The sequence below is a fragment of the Amblyomma mixtum genome, chromosome 1 (genome assembly GCF_055824585.1).
Source record: "Amblyomma mixtum isolate Tamu chromosome 1, ASM5582458v1, whole genome shotgun sequence".
NCBI classification, from domain to species: Eukaryota; Metazoa; Arthropoda; class Arachnida; order Ixodida; family Ixodidae; genus Amblyomma; species Amblyomma mixtum.
In genome coordinates, this window is record NC_143012.1 from 30,181,095 (window position 1) to 30,203,022 (window position 21,928).

Genomic DNA, 21,928 nt, shown 5'->3' on the forward strand with positions numbered 1-21,928 from the left:
AAGTCAGCAAGGACTTCACTATCAGGAATGTCACTGTTCAGCCACGTTTCCGTCAAGACTAGTATGTTGCTAGCAGATGAAGTGACAATATGGGAAATAATGTCGCGCTTTGAAATGAAACTCCGCACGTTAGTAAAGATCGCTGACAATGAAAGTGCTTCTTGCTGTGCATGCTTCGAATGATCTGTCGATAGGTGCTGAGATGGTTGCTATTTCACTTCTTTTACTGTTTGTGATGATTCATCGAATATGTAGCGTTTGGAACCAATATGTAATGTTTTGAAGCGCAAGGAGAACTTATCGGATACTGATTTGGCAAAGGTTACAAGATGTTTGCGGGCGTTACGAACGGGAAGAGAGAAGTCTTCACCAATACTGTAGTTGGTGCCTTTAAGCTTAGTACCTAAAGAAAGGATGCTTTCTTTAGTTTTCGATGAGGTGAATTTAACGATGATTGGCCTAGTGCGATCAGTTGAGTGGCGCCCGAGGCGGTGAGCACGCTCGATTAGATTGGGTTCGATGGCAAAATCTAGTTGAGTGGAGCAATGACGAATGACTGTTTCTTCCGAGTCTGCATACGTTTCAGTGGGGTTAGTGTCAGGAATATTGTGAAATATGAGGTTGTTATGGCGAGAGCGATTTTCTGCATCGTCAATGCGTGCTTCAAGTTTGTCGATCTTGCAGGTAAGTTTGGTGTTTAAAGTTTTCAGGGCGTCTATCTCAGAATGAAGAGTAGAAAGTGTGGCGTAGTGTGATATTCCAGGGTGCCCATGCGCTTGTTTAAGTCGGTCAAGGTTGTTTCGGTAGTGTTTAGTTGATCTTTAATGTCCTGTAGATCGGAAATTAACGTAGCTTGCCCGGTAGTTAGTTTTTGGAGCTCAGAAAGTATGCAATCGTAACGGTCGGGGCCTGGGTTAGATTCGACATCGCCTGACAATAGTAAAAGAAAACGGAGAACACGTGAACACTCGGCAACAATACTACAGCAGCACTGAGGGCTCGGCAGCTGCATTAAAAAGTAGTCACTGGTTTTTTTAGCAAATAGGGAAAACTTGTTACTAACCTGCATTGCGAAAAGCAGAGGATTAGTAGTCTGTGCTGACACACAGCTACTGAGCCCTCAGAGCGGCGGCGATGACAGCATGGGCTTTATATGCCTGATAAAATTATCAGATGCTGATGTTCCTGGCGATGGGGCTGGCCACTGATGGTCCAGGATGACGTACTCTGGCGGCGATGAGGGCAGTTGATGGGGTAGCAATGGTGATGGGGCAGGCGGATGAAAATAGTCTTCTTCATGATACTTCACGGCGGCAGTAGACACTGATGAACAGGAGGCAGACGGTAGAGCGGCGAAAAGCAGTTTCAGGGAGAGGGTAAACACCTGCATTGCGAAAAGCAGAGGATTAGTAGTCTGTGCTGACACACAGCTACCGAGCCCACCCTGGGTGCCTGCTTCTTTCTTCGCAAGCCATCGAATCTATGAGCTGCATTACCTCGCACAGTTTGCGCTTACCAAGCGGTAATTGTCTACACCAAACGAGTGGCGACGGATATCACATTTCTGACTACCAATGTGAGCCTAGTTCCGCACCACGCACATTTTCAGTAACATCAAAAACCAGTAATTCGTGTGTCTGAGTGCCTATGCCGTCATTCCAGGGCGAAATTTTCGGACTAATCATAGCGTCCGGTGTCCATAACGGATCCCTCTGGGGAGCTCCGCGACATGTGGGCCCAAAGAGTTCTCCTTTAAAGCCTTGGCCTTATAGTTTCCAATTTTTTTGCGCTGGAGTCCCCGTAATGTCGCTCTAATCGTTCCCACGCGGTGCAGCAGCGGGAAGCTTCGCCGCACAAAGTAATAAGTCATACTAATTTCAAACCAAACTTCTTCTGATGATGCGAGAGGGGACGCCGATTTGCATGCCCTTCATACTTCAATGGCCACTGCACGGAACTAGCCGAGAAGGAACGTGGGTTGAACTATGCGTGTACGCAAGGGCAGTAAAGCCAACCTTTCCGTGAATAGCGTCTTGTATGTGAATGACGCCTGTTATAGAATACGCGGGTAACGAAAAAATTTAGCGCTTTCGGGAAACAGGGAGGTTCCTGAGCACGCAGAATGCGAGCTCCGAGAGGACCAGACATAGCGACGGAAACACCAAGAAAACGGACTAAACTAGAAAGAAAGAAAGAAAGAAAGAAAGAAAGAAAGAAAGAAAGAAAGAAAGAAAGAAAGAAAGCAAGAAAGAGAAAGGAAGGAAGAAAGAGAAAGGAAGGAAGAAAGAGAAATGAAGGAAGGAAGGAAGGAAGGAAGGAAGGAAGGAAGGAAGGAAAAGAAAGAAAGGAAGAAAGAAAGAAAGAAAGGAAGAAAGAAGGAAAGAAAGGAAGAAGGAAAGAAAGAAAGAAAGAGAAAGAAAGAAAGAAAGAAAGAAAGAAAGAAAGAAAGAAAGAAAGAAAGAAAGAAAGAAAGAAAGAAAGAAAGAAAGAAAGAAAGAAAGAAAGAAAGAAAGAAAGAAAGAAAGAAAGAAAGAAAGAAAGAAAGAAAGAAAGAAAGAAAGAAAGAAAGAAAGAAAGAAAGACAGACTAGCCGGTATGCCGCAATCCGGAGCAGTGTCAGGTCAAGTCAGCTGCTAGCGTGAAACATGCCTGCCGCCAGATGTTGGTCTTCTTGATTAAGTTTTATCGGTTCGGGCAAATGCTATGCCTACGCTTCGCACACACACCCTGCTTGGCCCAGCGCTGAATGAAGCAGTCACGGCGCGCAGCTTCTAATTGCCTGCGACCTCTTTTGACCACAGACCGAGATAGAGAATTGAGAGGGGTAAACAGAAAAAAAAAGAGAAGGATAAGGGAACAAATTGAGAAAACGGGGGCGCGCGAAGCCTGTTTTCGTCGCCTTGTCCGAGTACGTGGAAGTCTTCCATCTTCCTGACAGAACCTGGAAACTGTTTCTTCTCTGCAACCGACCCGCGGAAGGATGGATGCAACTGGAGCGGACGTTGGCGGATATTGTGTGAACGCACGCATGGAAGGAGTGCAAAGGCTCAACGATGGACGTTCGCCTATAGAGGGGGAGCTTACTTCTCAATGGGTAATCCTGCATCTCACAAATTTCTCGGGCATCACGCGATGTAATCAGCGAAAAAGGATAAAAAGCAAACTTCTTTCCAACGTATACAGGCGTCGAGCAAATATTGAGCGAAGGACTCCAATACGAGCTGGTTCGCCAGTAGGTATAGTAGTATGAAGGAGTAAGGAGGACTTGGTCAAGGAAGGGGCATCAATGTGAATATATTCTCAAGCTCTATCGATGAATCCGTCTATCCCTAGATCGACTAATCTATCAATCAATCTTCTCTAGTATGCATGTCTGTAATGCTACCATAACTTCTGTCTATTTCACGCACCCTCCCCTTTCCTTCTGAGCGCTTAGCTTCATTCGGACTATGCGGATCACCAGCCAGAGCCAGCTGAGCAGCTTAATTCTCCTTTTCACAAAAGGTTAGAGTAATGGCGTTAAATAAAGTTGTTTTGCTGTTTCGCATGGCCCGAAAAAGCAAGCACATACATAAACTGTGTGTGGCTAGCCCGTGTGTCACTCGCGAAGTCTGTGCAGATATCAGCAAGAGCATCACGCGAAGTATTTGTCTGAGGCATATGGCACTAAGCACTGAACCGTAACAGCTTCAAAGTAGCCGCGTGAACCACGTGAAGTGACGCACGTCCGCTCCAGGACACCAGGTAGCACCAAGTCCGTACGTTCTGCTTCCCGTCGGCGCATATGTAGTGCGGAGATGGACAGTCCTAAAGCGGATTCTTACCAACCGAGTCCCGTTAGCTGAAAAGCCGGAAAAATAAGAAAGGATCGACACTGCGTTATTCCTAATCAGCTGAATTCCGCTGCCCCTTCGGATTCCTGGAACTGCAGATTCCTTGGAGAACATGCACATATATATATATATATAGAATTGGGTAAAGAAAATATACTGGGAAGAAAGAAGGAGGAAGGGGGGGGGGGGGGGGGGGGTTAATGAAAGCAGGTGATAGGACGGAGGAGTAAGAACACGCCACGATGATATCGTAACTCAAGGTCTACGAATACGAAGAAGCTGTGTACATGTGTCTGGCTCTTTACCTAGAAGAACGGAGGACAACCCAGACGCACTATGAGGCCAAGAACGGTGGGGTATGCGCGCTTCGGATAATTGGTCAAGCGATGTCGAAGGAGTCAACAAGAGTGGGCGCATTTTTAGCCACCAACGTCTACGGTTGCTTTTCTAACTCTCAGAAGCGTGCCTAGTTTGTTTTTTATTTGTTTTTCTTTAGAGAACCAATGACGTTCTAACGGGGCTGCAACACAGCTGGGAACTTGAGAATGAGGGTTATTTATTTATTTATTTATTTATTTATTTATTTATTTATTTATTTATTTATTTATTTATTTATTTATTTATTTATTTATTTATTTATTTATTTATTTATTTATTTATTTATTTATTTATTTATTTATTTATTTATTTGTAATACTGCAGACCACGCGTGGTCCTGCAGGAGGTTAATATCCAATCCTGCGAGAAACTACAGACCAATACCTGCAATACTTGTTTTTTCATACGGTTTGGAAAAAATAATATCTGTACGATTAACCAAGTTTTTGGACATGCGTAACTGGTTCTCAGAAAACCAGTTTCGATTTCGAAAGGGACGATCAACCGAATCTCCACTTCTATCACTTAAAGGATTTGTGCTGCAAAATATTGATCAAAAACTCCTTACACTTGATCTCTTTATTGACTACAGTAATGATTTCGATTCTCTTGATCACAACATTTTAATATGTAAGCTCTCACATTATGGCATTCGTGGTAAATCTCTTGAATTACTTCGGTCACACTTAAAAAATAGGACTAGGTGTGTTCACCTTGGCAAACATAAATCTTCACCTTTACCAGTATTAACTGGTGTACCACGAGGTAGCATCTTGGGCCCATTGCTTTTCATTATCTATATAAACAATATTGCCCATATTGGCGGGGGGGGGGGGGGGGGGCTAAATTTATTGCGTCGCAGATGGCAGTAGCATTTCGCTATCAGACAGTGATGTTAATACTCTTATATCAAAGGGTAATAACATTCTTGGTCAATTAATCTTCCGGTCTCGATCAAATAAGCTGAAAATCAAGCCCTCAAAAACCAAAGCAGTTATTTTTCGAGCCAAAAATAAGTTAGTGACAATTGAACAAAATATCCGCTGTGAAGGCCAAATTACTGAGATTGTTGAAGAACTCAAGATACTTGGCATAACATTTAGTTCTCATCTTATGTGGAACTCTCACATATATAACCTCTGCAAAAAGATTTCAACAGTTGCAGGGGCATTATCACGTTGCCGTTCATTTCTACCAACAAAAATAAAACTACAAGTCTACAATGCCTTCTGTGCTTCCGACACCAACTATTGCAATTTAGTTTGGTTGACTAAATCACAAAGAAATGTCCAGAGGATATACGTATTGCAGAAAAAAAAATATTCGTAACATCGCCAATATAGATTTCCTGTCGTCAACAACAGAATATTTTCAGCCCTACAATAAACATCAAACGTGCTTACGAGTTTCGCGTCCAGCGATCATTTTATTTAGCAATGGATTCTTTCAGGCAGTTCCTTACGTCGTTAGCCTGTTTAGAACTCAGTAAAAACACTCATACACGGAACACTGATATATGGTTCATACCTCGTTTACGCACAAATTATAAAGTGCAAACACTTCAGCATAATCTTCCAGTCATCCTAAATAAATACAAACACATAACAAATCCCACATTGAAATAGTTACTTGACCAATTCTTGTCCACATAGCTGCACCTTTCTTTACAAATGATATCAGACGTGCACAAATGTACTCATTTTAGCTATAATTATACAATGTAGGTGATATCGGGTGTATTAGGTGTTTCCTTTCTTTTTTTTCGAAATGTTACCAGTTAACTGTTCAGTGGAGAGTTTGTTCAGGCTACTTATTGCTTAGTCTTAAGGTCTTTTATGTTTGTATGGCCCATAACTATTTTCTAAAACATTATGTGTAAATTTCCTTTGAAGTTATAATCGATACTTCGTCAATACTGTTTGCTGTAGAACTGGTGTGAACTTTTAAAATGTAATTCTTGTTAAAGTATATTTTGTTACTTTGCTGTTATCCATGTTTCTAGTCGGAAATTGTGTGTAAAACATATTTTGTTTTTATTTAATACTCTCGATCATCAGGTCATAACCTACTGCCTCGTTGGTGGTTTTCTAGGCCTTTGTCAAGCTGTCAGGAACAGCTTTTTGCCTATAAACCCGCCAGAATCTTTCTGAAAAATAAAACTGAATTGAATTGAATTTAACTAGAGTTGAGAAGCATTTGCATTTATTAATTTGCATGTCCCTAATACACACCACATATTTCATAAACAAAACACCTTGTAGAGATATTTCGCCACTGTTTAATTATAACTGTCTTTATTCCCCGACCGTGACATGAGCTTGTCGCCATATCATTCATAAAAATGTCAAGTTATAATTTTGTTTGTTTCTGTATATTTTTGTGCATTTTTTATTATTATTATTATTAGAAAGAAAGAAAGTATTTATTTAGCATAAAACATGAAATATAAACACACAACTTCAGGGACCCAACAAAATTTGTTTAAGGGTCCCGACCACTATAAGCTATTACATATTATGTAGACGACAGCAAAAAATAAGGCAACTATATAGCAATAAGCATGTTACAGCAGTAGGCACTGGATACTAGTGAAAACATCAAATAAACATGGTATAATTAGAAAAAAAAAAATAAAAAAAACAAAAAAAACACAAACCAAAGCACTAAAGAATGTACACTAGGTTGAACTTAGTAGAAAATGTTTTAATTGTTTTTTAAAAGCATGAAGTGTAGGTGAAATTTGAATGTTATAATCAAGACTATTCCACAAATGAGACTATTCCACTGAAAGCGAGAGGAGGAAGTTTGAAGTCCTTCCTTATGTGCACAAGACTTCGCACGGTTTGAAGAAGGTGGGAGGGAAATTCGGTGTCAACGTGTTCTTTTCTGCCCCATGTAAACTGTCTCGTTTATGCCGATTAACTAATAATAACCTGCAAAAGAAAGTAGGGTGCGGAGTCAACCACGGACCTAAGTTTGTAGCCTGTAAGATGGGAGTTATCTACGAGATCCCATTCAGCTGTGGTTCCGTTTATGTAGGGCAGACGGGGCGCTGCATTAATAAACGCCTTCAGGAGCACAATAACTCTTTGAGCCAGCACGGTGGGCAGCATTTAGCAAGGCACTGCCAGTCTTGTAAGATCAATGACAAGAAAAAAAAAAGTATTTTGTACGCCGCTTTTCAAGCAAACGAAGATTATAGGCTGCGCGAAGGACCGGAAGGCACGCGAGATTTTTGAAGCCTGGCAAATTGCTAGATACGGTGCGGAAAAATGTTTTAGCGAGGCATCAATTCACCTGTATCAGAAGGAACTTGACTTTTTGGGTTGATTAGATTAGATTGTGTACTTTTGCTTTGGGCGTTAAGTTTTGTTGTGCATGCGTTGCTCTTGAAGGAAGGTCGTTTTTTTCGTCCAATAAATCAGTTGTTAGTCTACGCTCGTCCTGTCTGCTTCTTTTCTGTGTCCTGTCTCCTGCGTAGTTTTATGTCTTCAGAATGTCTTACCAACTAGCCTCTCATCACACACTCCTAGAGGACCCGTAAATTGTAATTTGTTCTGTACATTTGTTTCTGGATTGTGTTGCTTGGTTGCCGTCAATGCCAGGGGGACAAAGATTTTTTCCAAGCCGTAAAGGAACGGCTTTCCGTCTTGGCCCCTTTCACAATGTGTACGTCATGTTGTGAAGAACAAATGAATGAATGAATGAATGAATGAATGAATGAATGAATGAATGAATGAATGAATGAATGAATGAATGAATGAATGAATGAACAGATATAAAACCGCAGCGGTGGCCTAGTGATTGAGCATCCGCCTCGCATGCCGAAGGTGCGGTGTTCGATCCCCAGTGGCCCCACCTAGAGTAGAAGAAAGAAAACTTGTGCAATAGAGTTCTTCGGCCACAGATGCCCTTGCGCCATAAAAATTCATCATCATCATCATCATCATCATATACAGATATAATAACAGAGAAAAAACATTAAAAAAAGAAACAAAGACAGGCAGCTTCACACAAACTAAAAACTTATGAAAAAAAGGAGGTGACGTTCCAATGCTGTTCGAATATTACCTGATTGAAAAATAGGAGAATGCAATGCATTCCACTCGGAAACAGGTCAGAGGAAGAAGCTATTTTTAAATGTGTTTGTGCAGGCGCAAATTGGAGCCAGTGAGTGTTCCTACGTGCGTCTGGTTCTCCTCGTGCAATGCGCTTTGACGCATTTAGGCACCTTCGGTTTTATTTTTCCTTGTAGGCAGTAATTAAGCAAGATTAGGCGACTAACTTTCCTTTCGGGATTCTAAGGCGTGTATGGTGTGTTGTTTCATTAGCATAGATGGCGAATCATTTCTTTTATATTTCCCAAAAATAAACCGCACAGCTTTCCTTTGCACACGCTCGAGTTGCAGGATATCTGTTTCCATATGCGGGTCCCATACTATCGCCACGTATTGAAGTTTAGCTCTTACGCAGTTGCTTGACGTTGGTTCACTATTGATGCACTTGGTTATCTAGTGAAATATATCCAGTTTTCGGCATTACCTCCTGAATATTAAAGAACTGTCGACGTATTTTTAGCCACCAACGACGACGGCTGCTGTTTAGCTTTTTTTTTTTCTGTCTTCTTTCAGTCCTCGTTTCATTCTCGTGCGCCCGTTTAAATTTTTGAGATGTGTAACCAACTAGCCCGCCAGTTCGTCCTGAGCAAATTAATTCCCTTTCACCCTACTATCTGGCAGCCGTCCCGGTTAGCTCAGTTGGTAGAGCGACTGCCAAGGTGAGGCAGTGGTCTCGGCTTCGAACCCCGGACCAGAACGGATAATGGTAGCCTTCCCGGTTAGCTCGCTGGTAGAGCGCCTACCCCGGTGAGGTAGTGGTCTCAGGTTCGAACCCCGCACAAGACAGAATTTTTATTCAACTACGAAGTTTGCGTGGAAGCTATGTAGCTTTACCTTTTGGCCATACGTCTGCGCCTGAGTGGATTCTAGTGAGCAGTTACTCCCTCATTACAAATCTAATCCACCTTGGGGGATTCCCCTAAGCACCGCACAAAAACGCTGTATACATCAAAAGGTAAGTTAATGGCATTAAAAGGCATGCTGTGAAGCTGGCGCCACCAGTCGCAGCCCAAGGCTTCACCACTGTGCCTCTACTGTGCTGCGTAAATTTGAGGACCTATAGGAGACGCCCTAGAAGCTCATTTCCTCGTCTCGAACGTTGCACATAAGCTGTGTCATTAGCAGTAAGACGTGAGCCTGAAATCTCTTCATCAGAGTCGATTAATCATTTATGAGGGCTATTAAGACAATTTCGCTATCTCTTTCGCCCACTTCTGCGCTGAGATTTTTTTTTTTCTCTAGCATCCAACTGTTCACTTTCTCTGGTCCCGTGGCTCATGCATGAAACCTGTCATTATCGCTTCTGAGCCGTTGTACTCGACCATTCTAACTCCTGCTCAAATATGTGCGTCCAAAAAGAAGAATCGCTTAGAGCTACCTTGTTCTGATTACGTCATACTCGTTGCATCACGTGACAGTGGTACAAGGACTAGAAGTTAGTGGATGCGGTATTAACGAGGGACACCGAGATGTCACGGGCTTGGTCATTTGTCATGACGGTGATCATTCCTTTATGTATGCGCAAAAAAAATGTAAATATAAGAATGGGTAGCTTCAGGTGCTCTTCTAGTTCTTCTAGTTGAGAGAACTAAGCTGAAGTAAGTAAAAAAAGATAAAGTTGGAGGGGACACTAAGGCTCTGCCTTAAGGGTATGACGCAATAGCATTAGTGGGTTAATGCCCATATATGAGGAAATGATAATGCTCTACACACATTCACAAATCTCTGGTAGTCCTCATACCACTCCCTGAGCAGCGGTACAGCGGTTAAGCAATGCGCCACTGCCCTGCAGTGGCAGGGGCTGCCACCTGTGAGGCTTGTGAGACCCAGGTTGCTCTTGCCGAGCAACCTCTCGCGACCAGTCGTTAATTTAACTGCCACCTGTCGGTCAGTTTGCTCACTATCCGTGGTGGGCAGGGTGTGATGACGTCACAAGGTCACGTGACCTAGGTGGCCCACCTAGGCTGCTTCTCCGGGAATCGGTTTGGTTTACTGGGGTTTAACGTCCCGAAGCGACTCAGGCTATGAGGGACGCCGTAGTGAAGGGCTCCGGAAATTTCAACCACCTGGGGTTCTTTAGCGTGCACTGACATCGCACATCACACGGGCCTCTAGAATTTCGCCTTCATCGAAATTCAACCGCCGCGGCCGGGATCGAACCCGCGTCTTTCGGGTCAGCAGCCGAGCGCCATAACCACTGAGCCACAGCGGCGAGGCACTTCTCCAGGGATTATTCGCTCACAACGCATAGGACGACACCGGATTTTCTGCAGATCGGAAGCCTTTACCGTGCTGAAATTGGTACAATGGTATAACGTACAGGGGCGATAATAAGAAATGTGAACGGAGCGGCGCCTACATGCTCCACTTCTAGAATTTTTTTTCATGGCGCCTGAACCTGAGCAGTAAGAAAAAGATGATAGAGGTTATGGCGTTCGGCTGCTGACCCGAAAGACGAGGGTTCGATCCCGGCCATGGTGGTGGAATTTCGATGGAGGCGAAATTCCAGAAGTCCGTGTACTGTGCGATGTCAGTGCAGGTTAAAGAACCCCAGGTGGTCGAAATTTCCGGAGCCCTTCACTACGGCGTCCCTCATAGCCTGAGTTGCTTTGGAACGTTAAGCCCCCATAAACTCATGAACCCAAGAGTGTAGCTTTTTTTTTTTTCGCCATTCAGGTATAAGTGTGATGAAAAGAAATTCGAAAATCGGAGCATCTAGGCATGCGCGCTATTCTAATTTCTTTTTATCGCGATTGTAAAAGCCCTAGTATGTGGTTCTGCATTAAAAATCAAGCAATTGCCAGACTTCCAACATTCCCTCCGCCAAGCTGTGTTTCGTGTGATGCTGAAAGAAAGAAAGAAAGAAAGAAAAGAAGATGGAAAGAAAGAAAGAAAGAAGGAAGGAGAGAAGGAAAGAAAGAAGGAAAGAAAGAAAGAAAGAAGGAAGGAAGGAAAGAAAGCAAGAAAGAAAGAAAGAAAGAAAGAAGGAAAGGAAGAAAGAAAGAAGGAACGAAGGAAAGAAAGAAAGAAAGAAAAAAATAAGGAAAGAAAGAGAAAAGAAAGAAAGGAAGAAAGAAAAAAGAAAGAAAGAGAAAAGAAAGAAAGAGAGAAAGAAAGAAAGAAAGAAAGAGAGAGAGAAAGAAAGAAAGAAAGAAAGAAAGAAAAAAAGAAAGAAAGAAAGAAAGAAGGAAAGAAAGAAAGAAAGAAAGAAATAAAGAAAGAAAGAAAGAAAGAAAGAAAGAAAGAAAGAAAGAAAGAAAGAAAGAAAGAAAGAAAGAAAGAAAGAAAGAAAGAAAGAAAGAAAGAAAGAAAGAAAGAAAGAAAGAAAGAAAGAAAGAAAGAAAGAAAGAAAGAACCTCTGTAGTCATGCACAGCTTTCCTGGATGGATGGATGGATGGATGGATGGATGGATGGATGGATGGATGGATGGATGGATGGATGGATGGATGGATGGATGGATGAATGAATGAATGAATGAATGAATGAATGAATGAATGAATAGGAGCGCCCCCTTTGAAACGGGGTGGTGGCAATTGCCACCATGCTCAGCTTTTCTTTACTATTTTTTTTATTACTGTGTTGGCAGTTCTCATTAAGATTCGCCATCATCTTTACCTACGGTTTCCTACAATTCTAACCTTATGCCACATCTCTGCTTTTCAGCCACCAATCCTCCAATCGCTTTTTGCTAACTTCCACTGCAGATTTATTTACATGACCATTGTTATCTTTAAACTCTAGGGCCTAGGAAGAGTGACTGTGCCTGCATCGACATCCGGATGGATACCATCACATTTGATTATGAGGTGTTCAATTGCTTCCACAGATCTACCACGCACTGCACATGTGTCATCTTCTTCGTTAAATTTCTTTTTGTAGCTGCGCGTTCTAAGACACCCTGACCTAGCTTCAAAAAGTAGGGCACTGCCTCTTGAGTTATCATAGAAAAATTCTTTCCTGGTCTGCCTTTTCCAGTATCGATATAGTTCTACACTGTTTCTTTTCCATTGAATTCATCCAATTATTAACTTCCGCGTTTTTAACCTGTCGTTTAATGCTCTTTCTTTCTCCGTCCTCATGATGGACATTCAGTAACCAGCGCCATCTGTTGGCGGCTAGTAGGGAACCCCACGTAACTCAATGGAAATATTTTAATCTTGTAATTTTAGAAAGAGAAAACAGTAGGGAGTCCCGCGAGTCTCTGCGGGATTATCACGGCCGACTCTTCCGAGTCGCTGCAAAACTTGACACTGTTTCGGACGGCCATAGAAAATCTATGAGATGTGCCCAATTTTCCAAACTCACGCAGTGATTTTTAGTGTTCAGGCCACGCGGCATGCAGTGGCAGCCGCGGAAACTAGAAGCGCTAATCCAGATTTCCTGAGCTTGCGTCCAGGCCTTGATACATCCTTCTGTGCCGTCAGCGTTTAATTCCCAGTGAAACCTTTGTCTTTCTTTGTACTCATGTGCGCCCATTCCGTCTTGTCAGTCGGCAAAACGCTGTCCGCTTTACCGTTACCTGCCCCATTAAAAGCTAAGGATAATTATAGCCTCATTCGAGGGGCATTTCCTCCACAAATGGAACGGCCGTTATCTGACCGGGAGCTCTTCCCGGAAAGGCCCGTCAGGTTATTTACCGCCTTGGATGTGCACCGCTGGAATTCAATCGGTTATGCGACTTGGGATTTCATCGCCTGTCGCCTACGTCACTCAGAATAGGATGACGCGCGTTCAGCGGTTCTTAACAGCGACGATAGTGCGTGAGCTGGAAAACAAATTCGCCACTGGCCCCACGAAACGCCGGCGCAATCGCGGCTCTCGGAAAATAATGTCGGTCGTTATGCCAGAGTGACGCGCAGCTGGCAGCGACGTATGGTAAGTTGCTATTTAATGCCAAGGAAGCAGGTAAATTAAGACACTAGTCACCCTGTTTTAATCGCGAAGCCGTCCGGAAAAAAGCAGCTGATGTGCGCGTGCATTCAGGGGCTAATTGAGATAGTGGGGGAGTCTGCGTGCACTTTGTCTGTCAAACTAAAGTCTGTGCAGTGTTGTTGAAGCTACAGACCCGACGTCAAGCAGCACAGATAGTTGGCCCAATATTGGGAACGTATTGACAAAAGCAGGTCCTACAAAGGACTGATACTGGGGCCGATTACCTGTGCTGCACAAGAGGCCTGTTTCGCAAGACGATTGGCTGAAGCCTGTAGGCAGCTAGTCGTGATGATCCAGTCGTGAGACCATCACGGGTGATGAGCAATGATTACGTAGCCAAGCAATGGCTTCTAGTGACGTCCCGTTTCGTGCATGGATGCGAGAACCCTAGCGGATTTGAAGGCTGACTGGCTGACTACCGCAACAGCTTCAGCCGTGCTGCGTGGTATTGAGTGCGACCGACTGTGAGCCGCTTTACGTTGTAATAGGACGATAGTTCGGCGCTGTTCCTAGAACGTGGAGTATGCGTGCATGGGAAGGAGAGAGCTATCAGCAAGCGCACTTTGGGAAGGAAAAAGGATTAAAGAAAAACACTAAGTGCCGGCCACGCCGCTGTGTCTTCGTTGCGGCGTCAATGCGAACAGGAGGGGAGGGGGGGGGGGGGGAATGAGAGGTAGAGAAGCTTCGCAGTACGAGGACGACCGTATGGGCACTAAGCGGTCACTTTCGTACGACCGAGCGGACCACTTTGCAGCTCGCGTGTCGATTCGTGAAAAACGAAGCACTCTGTCCTGGCGAGGACGCCATTTTTTTCCGCCTTGGGGTGAAACACAACCAGCAGGCGCTTCACTGAGCGCCGCACTATACACTGCGCCCTAAGGGCAAGTTCATATATTGCGCCCTTCTCAGCGAATACTTTGTTCGGCTTTTAGACGGGGACCTTCCATTAAGGTATCGGCCGACAGGCGTGCGTCACCAAGGACGCGATTGTAATACGAACCGAGCGTCGTACGGCCGAGCGGACGTGCGGGTGATTGTAAATACGAGTGGCTACCCTTCCAGGCCCCAAACACCATTTCTTCACCACTGTGTGACTATCGGATTGCGCTGTTCGCTTTGTGGGGCTTTCTTGGGCGTCATTAATCCGGAATCACTCACAGTTATTCAAATTTCTGCTATTGCCGCGACGTTCGTCGCGCTGCCATGAAAGTAAGGCGCTGTGTTGCGACAGGCTGTCGGGCGCGCCTTTTCCCGCCGGCGCTGCTGGTGTAGATGGAGCGAAATAGTTGGGGACGAGCGTTTATGTATATGTAGCGCAACAGCCTGGGAGCAACGGGCGCAATTACACGTCATTTCACGCGAAGCGAGCAATATAGGCTGGCGGAGAAAACTGCAGGTACCCGGAAGATGAGGGGACCTTTGCATGGGGTGGGGGCCCGAACCAAGTTGATGGGGTCCGCCTTGGTGGAAGTAGCTTTTTCCGTAGTTAAATCACTCGCTTAGCCTCCGGCGTGGGGCTCCAGAATTTGTGGCAGCACTTTGAGTTGTCGTTGTTGTAGTCTTTGTCGTTGTCGTTGTTATTGGCTCCAGAGTTTGTGGCAGCTCTTTGAGTTGCCATTGTTGTATGGTTTAGGTTTGGTTTATTGAGGTTTAACGTCCCAAAGCGACCCCGGCTATGAGAGACGCCGTAGTGAAGGGCTCCGGAAATTTCGACCAGCTGGGGTTCTTTAACGTGCACTGACATCGCACAGTACACGGGCCTCTAGAATTTCGCCTCCATAGAAATTCAACCGCAGCGGCCGGGATCGAACCCGCGTCTTTCGGGCCAGTGGCCGAGCGCCGTAACCACTCAGCCACCACGGCGGGTTGTCATTGTTGTAGTCGTTGTCTTTGTCGTTGTCATTGTTATTTGTTTTGTCGTTGTTGTTCTTTGTCATCGTAGTCGTTGTTGTTTGTCGTTGTCGTTGTCATTGTCCTTGTTGTAGTTGTTGTCGTTGTTGCCGTCTTTGTTGTTGTTGTTGTCGCTGTTGGCGGATTGACACATATCCAAGTGGGGTATGGGCCAGGGTGCTTTGCACAGTCAAAGAGTAATGCCCATTGCCGCAATTAAGATAGACGTGGGTGAAATTTTGTGCTAAAGGAAATAGTTTTGAAAACTATAACTAACAGAGGAATCTCCTTGGCCCAGTTATATAAGGACAGAAAGGCTGTCAGCAAGTATAATGACTGACCATCGTAGCAAGGAATGTTTTGTAAGGCCAAGCGAATCGCTAGAAATTCAGAAACGAATAAAGGCATAACGCTTCTTGCTGGACCAGTTTAGCCTTCATATTCTTCGGTAACAACTTAGCGCAACACAAAAACGTTCACCTGTGAAGGTTTCTATGAGCAAAAGTGGAAGATGTGGAAGCCACCTACATCTCACGGACGACCTGCCGTGTCAGGCGTCTCACATAGGCGCGTGGTACAACATGTCTAACTTCTGAACGTTTTTATGATGCGCTACAGATTTTCACCCAAGAGAATGAGCACTTCGTCGCTCGGTCACTCGGCCGCCCTCAATCGCTCAGCTCTATGCTCCCATTTCATTAGCTAACTTACACAAGATCCGAATGGCCGCTCGCCCTTACAAAAAAGTTTTAGGCAGTCTATAGAGTGTCTATAGAATTCTCTCTATAAAGACTATAGACTGTCTATAGACAAAAGTCTATAGGCAATACAAATGCCATAGACAGTCTATAGACAATCTAAACATTTATGGCCATACACTTTTAGTAGACTTTTGTCTATAGACAGTCTATAGACTATGAATAGACAAAAAGCAATATCTATAGGAAGTCAATGAAGCCAATAAGAAGTCTATAGACTGTCTATAGACTGTCCATAGACCATTTTTATTAGTCCACAGCATGGTTCCTTTTGCTTAATATAATACGGAACGACTGCTCTATCGAACAAAACAAAGCCTCTTTTCCCCTTTGAGACGACAAACAAGTGACAAATGCCTCCGCGTTACGCAGTGAAGCCAAAGTTCTGCCACACCCTGTACACAGACCACGTGGCCGTGCATTGCCATCCTTTGCATCACGAACAGGCCGTCTATCGGTTCATCTCCTCCATTGCTTAAGGCTTGGTTCCCTTCGAGCTCAGGCTCAAGCATTGCCCGTGCGTTATCAGTCGCGTGCCGTTCGAGCGTCGACGTCGCGAATATTTCCCCCTTCTTGCTTTCTCTAGAAGACGTCACAGAGAGCAGCGTCACACACGTAAGACAATCTTAAGCCGGTCGTGTACGCGAGCAATCCCTTGCTCAGGAAAAAAGAAGAAAGAAAGAGTTTAGAAATGGAGAAAAAGCGAGGAAACGAGCAGGCTGCGTTCGCGAGCCTCTCGTTCCTGGCCGCTGTTCTATCCTTCCTGCTCTGCAGCCAACGAAGCCACATAACCAAGGTTACGAATAAGAAGCAAACACCCCCCCCCCCCCCCTCAATGTTTTTACGTCACTCGTGTTTAACTTGCTTTCGTGCAAGCGCTCCACTGGTGACGTAAAGATCAGTCTGAAGATGAGCACATTGCGGCGTGTACACCTTATTCAATACACATGCGGTCCTGCTAGACAGCACTGCCATTTACGTAACTAGTGCTAAACTTCCTCGCGTGCAATCTCCGCTTGGGGCATAAGGGGTAGTCTAGAGGTGAACACGTTGCGGCAAGTACATGCCATCCAGCAATCTAATACACACGCGAAGCTACTCAGCAGTACTGCCCTTTACGTCACTGGTGCTCTACCTGTCTGCGTGCAGTCTTGATTCGTGGCATAAGAAATAGTCCGAAGATGCACACGCTGTAGCGTCTACGCCCCATCCAATCATCCAACAGACACGAGATGTTGCTCGGTAGCACCACCCATACATCACTGGTGCTCAACCTTCTCGCGTGCAACCTCCACTCGTGACGTCAGAAATAGGCTAAAGGTGAACACATTGTCGCATGTAAACCTATCCATTAGACACGCGACAGTAATCAGCAGCACTGCCCCTTACGTCGCTGTTGCTCAACCTGCTTGCGTTGAGCAGGAAGCCTGGTTGAGAAGATTCAAGGCTATCAACGCAAAAATAATGTAGTTATAGAACGAGAAGGGGGGGGGGGGGGGCAGTTGTAAAACATGAGTGTTTCATTTTTTTTTCGCCCGCCACGGTGGCTCAGTGGTTATGGTGCTCGGCTGCTGACCCGGAAGACGCGGGTTCGATCCCGGCGGCGGCGGTCGAATTTCGGTGGAGGCGAAATTCCAGAGGCCCGTGTGCTGTGAGATGTCAGTGCACGTTAAAGAACCCGAGGTGGTCGAAATTTCCGGAGCCCTTCATTACGGCGTCCCTCGTAGCCCGAGTTTCTTTGGGATGTTAAACCCCATAAACCAAACCAACCATTTTTGTTTTCACATGGTAAGTATGAGCTCAACGAAACACATTTTAACGAGGCAGCGTTAAGGAGCCCGTTTAACAGAGAAGCCGGCGTCGTCGTCTGCGTTCGTTGTTACCGCGTCCGTTGACCTTGAGCGAAAAATCCACGAAAAATCCCGAGAAGCAACGTGGCCCACCTGGGTCACGTGACCTTGTGGCGTCATCGCAACCTGCCGACCATGTTAGGTGGCAACTAAATTATTGACTCATCGGGGGTCCCTCGGGAAGAGCAACCTGGGTCTCACAAGACCCATTGGTGGCAGCACCTTCCATCCCAGGGCGGTGGCGCATCCCTTAAGCACTGCTGCACTAGGCCAGGAGGCATATGAGGGCTCCCAGCGATCTATGATGTAAAGCAGAGAATGTCCAATTACGCATGTACGAGCATTAACCCATTAAAGCTTGTGGGGTTTTAAATTAGGGAGCGCCCTCGCCTGTTAGTTAAAGTAACACAACTAAGAAGGGTGCATTGCGGGGAAGCTAAACACAGTTGAGGGTGCATTGCGGGAAAGCGAACCACAGGGGACGAGTGCGTCCCCACGAGCTATAGCGCGTCATACCCTTCAGGCGAAGCTAAAGGGACCCCGCCAATGTTAGTCAGTCATTGCATGCAGGAACTGGAGTTTCGCGCTGCAGCTTGAAAAAGCCCTCGTTCTACGTAGAGCTTCTGAGCAGCTTTCACAGGAAGCCTCAAAGGCATGAAAGATTGTAAAGAGGGAGGAGACTCTCGCATCCCTGACCTCTCAGTTTCTTCAGCGATGACAGAAACGTCGTACATCGCTACAAAGCGGGAAATGAGAGACACTGCAGCATCTTCGAGTTTTCTGATTGCGCTTATTTTCTTTGTGTTTATTGCTCGTCAGCTGATTATTATACTACGGAAATTAGAAATGAACGTTCAGGAATTAGTGCTCGATGCGTGTGTTGGGTCCTTCATTTCATGTTGCCCAGCTATCGCCTTATCTTTTTTGGGAGGGTATATACCCCCGTCCAGCCCCAACCTGCTGTGACAAGCGATGGATTCATTCATTCATTCATTCATTCATTCATTCATTCATTCATTCATTCATTCATTCATTCGTTCGTTCGTTCGTTTGTTCAATTCAGAAAAAATGAAGTAACTAATGCACTAATTTACTAACGCTTGCGTACGCTCGTTTAAATGCTGCGATCGGTTGCCCATTACTCATTATTATTTATCCGTAATTCATAGCGGTAATTATACGTAATTCATAGTGTCTGGGCCCATCCCATCTAAGCTGCCTGCTGTGCCTGCCAGATTCGCCGACATCAAATGTTGTTTTAGCAAAAAATTCTCGTTTACGAACCCGTACTTTGCTGACATCTTGTTCAGAGACTTACGCTAATGGCAGTCGAGTTATAGTTTGAGAGCAAAAGCGTGGCACGTGGTATATGTGACATGTGAGGTTTAAGGTCCCGTATTGAGCTTTAAACAAAATACGTCGTCCCGTAAAGGATGTCATGTGGAGGGCTCCAGATTAGTTTTAAACCACCCAGGGTTCATTAACGCGCGCTGACATCGCACAGCACGCAGACGCCTTTCTCATTTCGTCTCCATCGAATTGCAACCATTGCGTCCAGGATTCGATGCTGCGACCATGGGATCAGAAGCTGGGCTATCACGGAAGTGGATATGACAGAGAGGGAGTTCATTATTAGTTCTCAGAAGACCGTTACTTTCCAACTGTTGCCTGATTTTTTATTTTTCTAAAGCGAAAAAAACAACAACCTTGCGGGTGATAGCGATCTAGGTCATGTATTATGATTGTGGCGAAAAAAAAAAGGCACAAAACGAACGCACAAAACCCTATTTTTCTGGCGACTCCCTCTGACGTCATGAACCTGAAATTATCGCACGCGAGGTTCCAAAATTGTGGTTGCCGTTATCGTTGTTGTTCTTTTAATTGGAAACAAAGCTCCTTCAGTTTCATCCAGGCAACCCATTACCAGACCTATATTTAGTAACGCTTTCAATCCGTGCAGACCAGGGAACAGAGGTCCTGACGTAGATGAAGCCACTTCTCTTTTTTTTTTTTTTTAGAGCCTCATCCAAAAACTCACCTGCGTTGACAGACGTGGAGACAACAACGCGTCCACGGCCAAACTGTGTCAATATTTGGAAACACTTCTCAGCTACATAGAGAGCGACCCACCGAAGAAATGAACAGAAACCAGTAATAGCTCGCAAGAGACCAATATAACGCTAAGTGCCTGCAAATACACAACGCCCGTCTGGGTTCACGAGAAAAAGCGCTTGCTTTCCGAAGCGGCCTTAGCGGCTGTTGCTTCATAGATGGTCGTTTATCTAGACGTGCACCATAAGGAGGGGTACCGGACTATTCCAAGGGCATGGAAGCCCGCAATCAGGATGACCGATGATCGAAATTTACTGACGGGAACGCCTCCCTACAAAGGGAACCAATCGTCATCAAAAGAGCCGCACTTCTCCGAGTGTTTCTAATCTCATACAGCAAGTGTTGCGACCCTCAGTGAAGTGTGCACTTCGACGTAACGAATCGAGGAATTGTGGCCTCCGGCACCTCAAATTCATGAGAATGCTCGTGTCATCGTCATTGTCATCATATCTCCATAATAATCCGGGTTACATCCGTTGCAGAACACAATACAATGGGCAGTTAGGGCTAGTTTTCTAAAGGACTACAATAGGACACTTATATGCGTTGCAGGACAAAGTACAATGGGCAGTTAGGGCTAGTTTTTTAAAGAACATCAATAGGAAACTTATATGCGTTGCAGCACACAGTACAATGGGCAGTTAGGGCTAGTTTTTTAAAGGACATCAATAGGACACAGTACAATGGGCAGTTAGGGCTAGTTTTTTAAAGGACATCAATAGGACACTTATATGCGTTGCAGGGCACAGTACAATGGGCAGTCAGGGCTAGTTTTTTAAAGGACATCAATAGGACACTTATATGCGTTGCAGGACACAGTACAATGGGCAGTTAGGGCTAGTTTTTTAAAGGACATCAATAGGAAACTTATATGCGTTGCAGGACACACTACAATTGGCAGTTAGGGCTAGTTTTTTAAAGGACATCAATAGGACACTTATATGCGTTGCAGGACACAGTACAATGGGCAGTTAGGGCTAGTTTTCTAAAGGACATCAATAGGACACTTATATGCGTTGCAGGACACACTACAATTGGCAGTTAGGGCTAGTTTTTTAAAGGACATCAATAGGACACTTATATGCGTTGCAGGACACAGTACAATGGGCAGTTAGGGCTAGTTTTCTAAAGGACATCAATAGGACACTTATATGCGTTGCAGGACACAGTACAATGGGCAGTCAGGGCTAGTTTTTTAAAGGACATCAATAGGACACTTATATGCGTTGCAGGACACAATACAATGGGCAGTTAGGGCTAGTTTTGTAAAGGACATCAATAGGACACTTATATGGACTGCAGGACACAGTACAATGGGCAGTTAGGGCTAGCTTTCTAAAGGGCATCAACAGGACACTTATATGCGTGCCGTTGGTTACTTTTTATTTGCTTGAGCTTGTACGTGGTTATATGTGCGTATTTGTCGTATGATAATAAAGTATGCGTTATCAATAAAGCATTAGGATTGTCGGAACACAGGTTGGGCGTGACAAAAGACGAGCAGAGCCTCTCGAGAGGCGCGACTAAAATTCCTTTATCAGCTTCTTAATAAAAGTTTTAAGAACGACTCATCAAAGTACATTTCATTGTCACAAAAGCGTGCATTAAGAAACCAGCACGCGCACACGATAACCGAATATCCGGTGACACTTTCAAAGATTTTTTCTTCCCTCTAATAACAAGAGAATGGAACCGTCTAGACGCATTCATAACTAACGCTGATTCATTTTCAAATTTTTGTTCCGAACTAGAAGCCGTGTTTTAAAACTAGATTTGGGGTTATAAAGCTTTTTCTTAATTTTTGTATATTTCAAGGAGTATACGATGTGTTCTGGCCTTGTTAATGCTAACGTTTATGTTTTTTTTTCTTTAATTTATTAGTGCAAATCTGTCAACTTCTTTTCAGTTTTTCGGCGCTATGAATTGTTTGATTATAGTTGTCTTTTGCACAGCCGCTTTTAGAAATGTTATCCTTTGATATGATACACGTAATCCGCACCTGCTAGGGTCTCAATCAGAGACTGGCAGTATTCCAAATAAATCAATAAATAATGCA

The 21,928-nt window shown here is 44.6% G+C and overlaps 1 pseudogene; it reads right to left on the bottom strand.

The window, feature by feature from the left end:
* Positions 1-209: 209 nt before the first annotated feature.
* On the bottom strand, positions 210-1,069 carry LOC149365929 (uncharacterized; annotated as a pseudogene).
* Between the last annotated feature and the right edge of the window lie 20,859 nt (positions 1,070-21,928).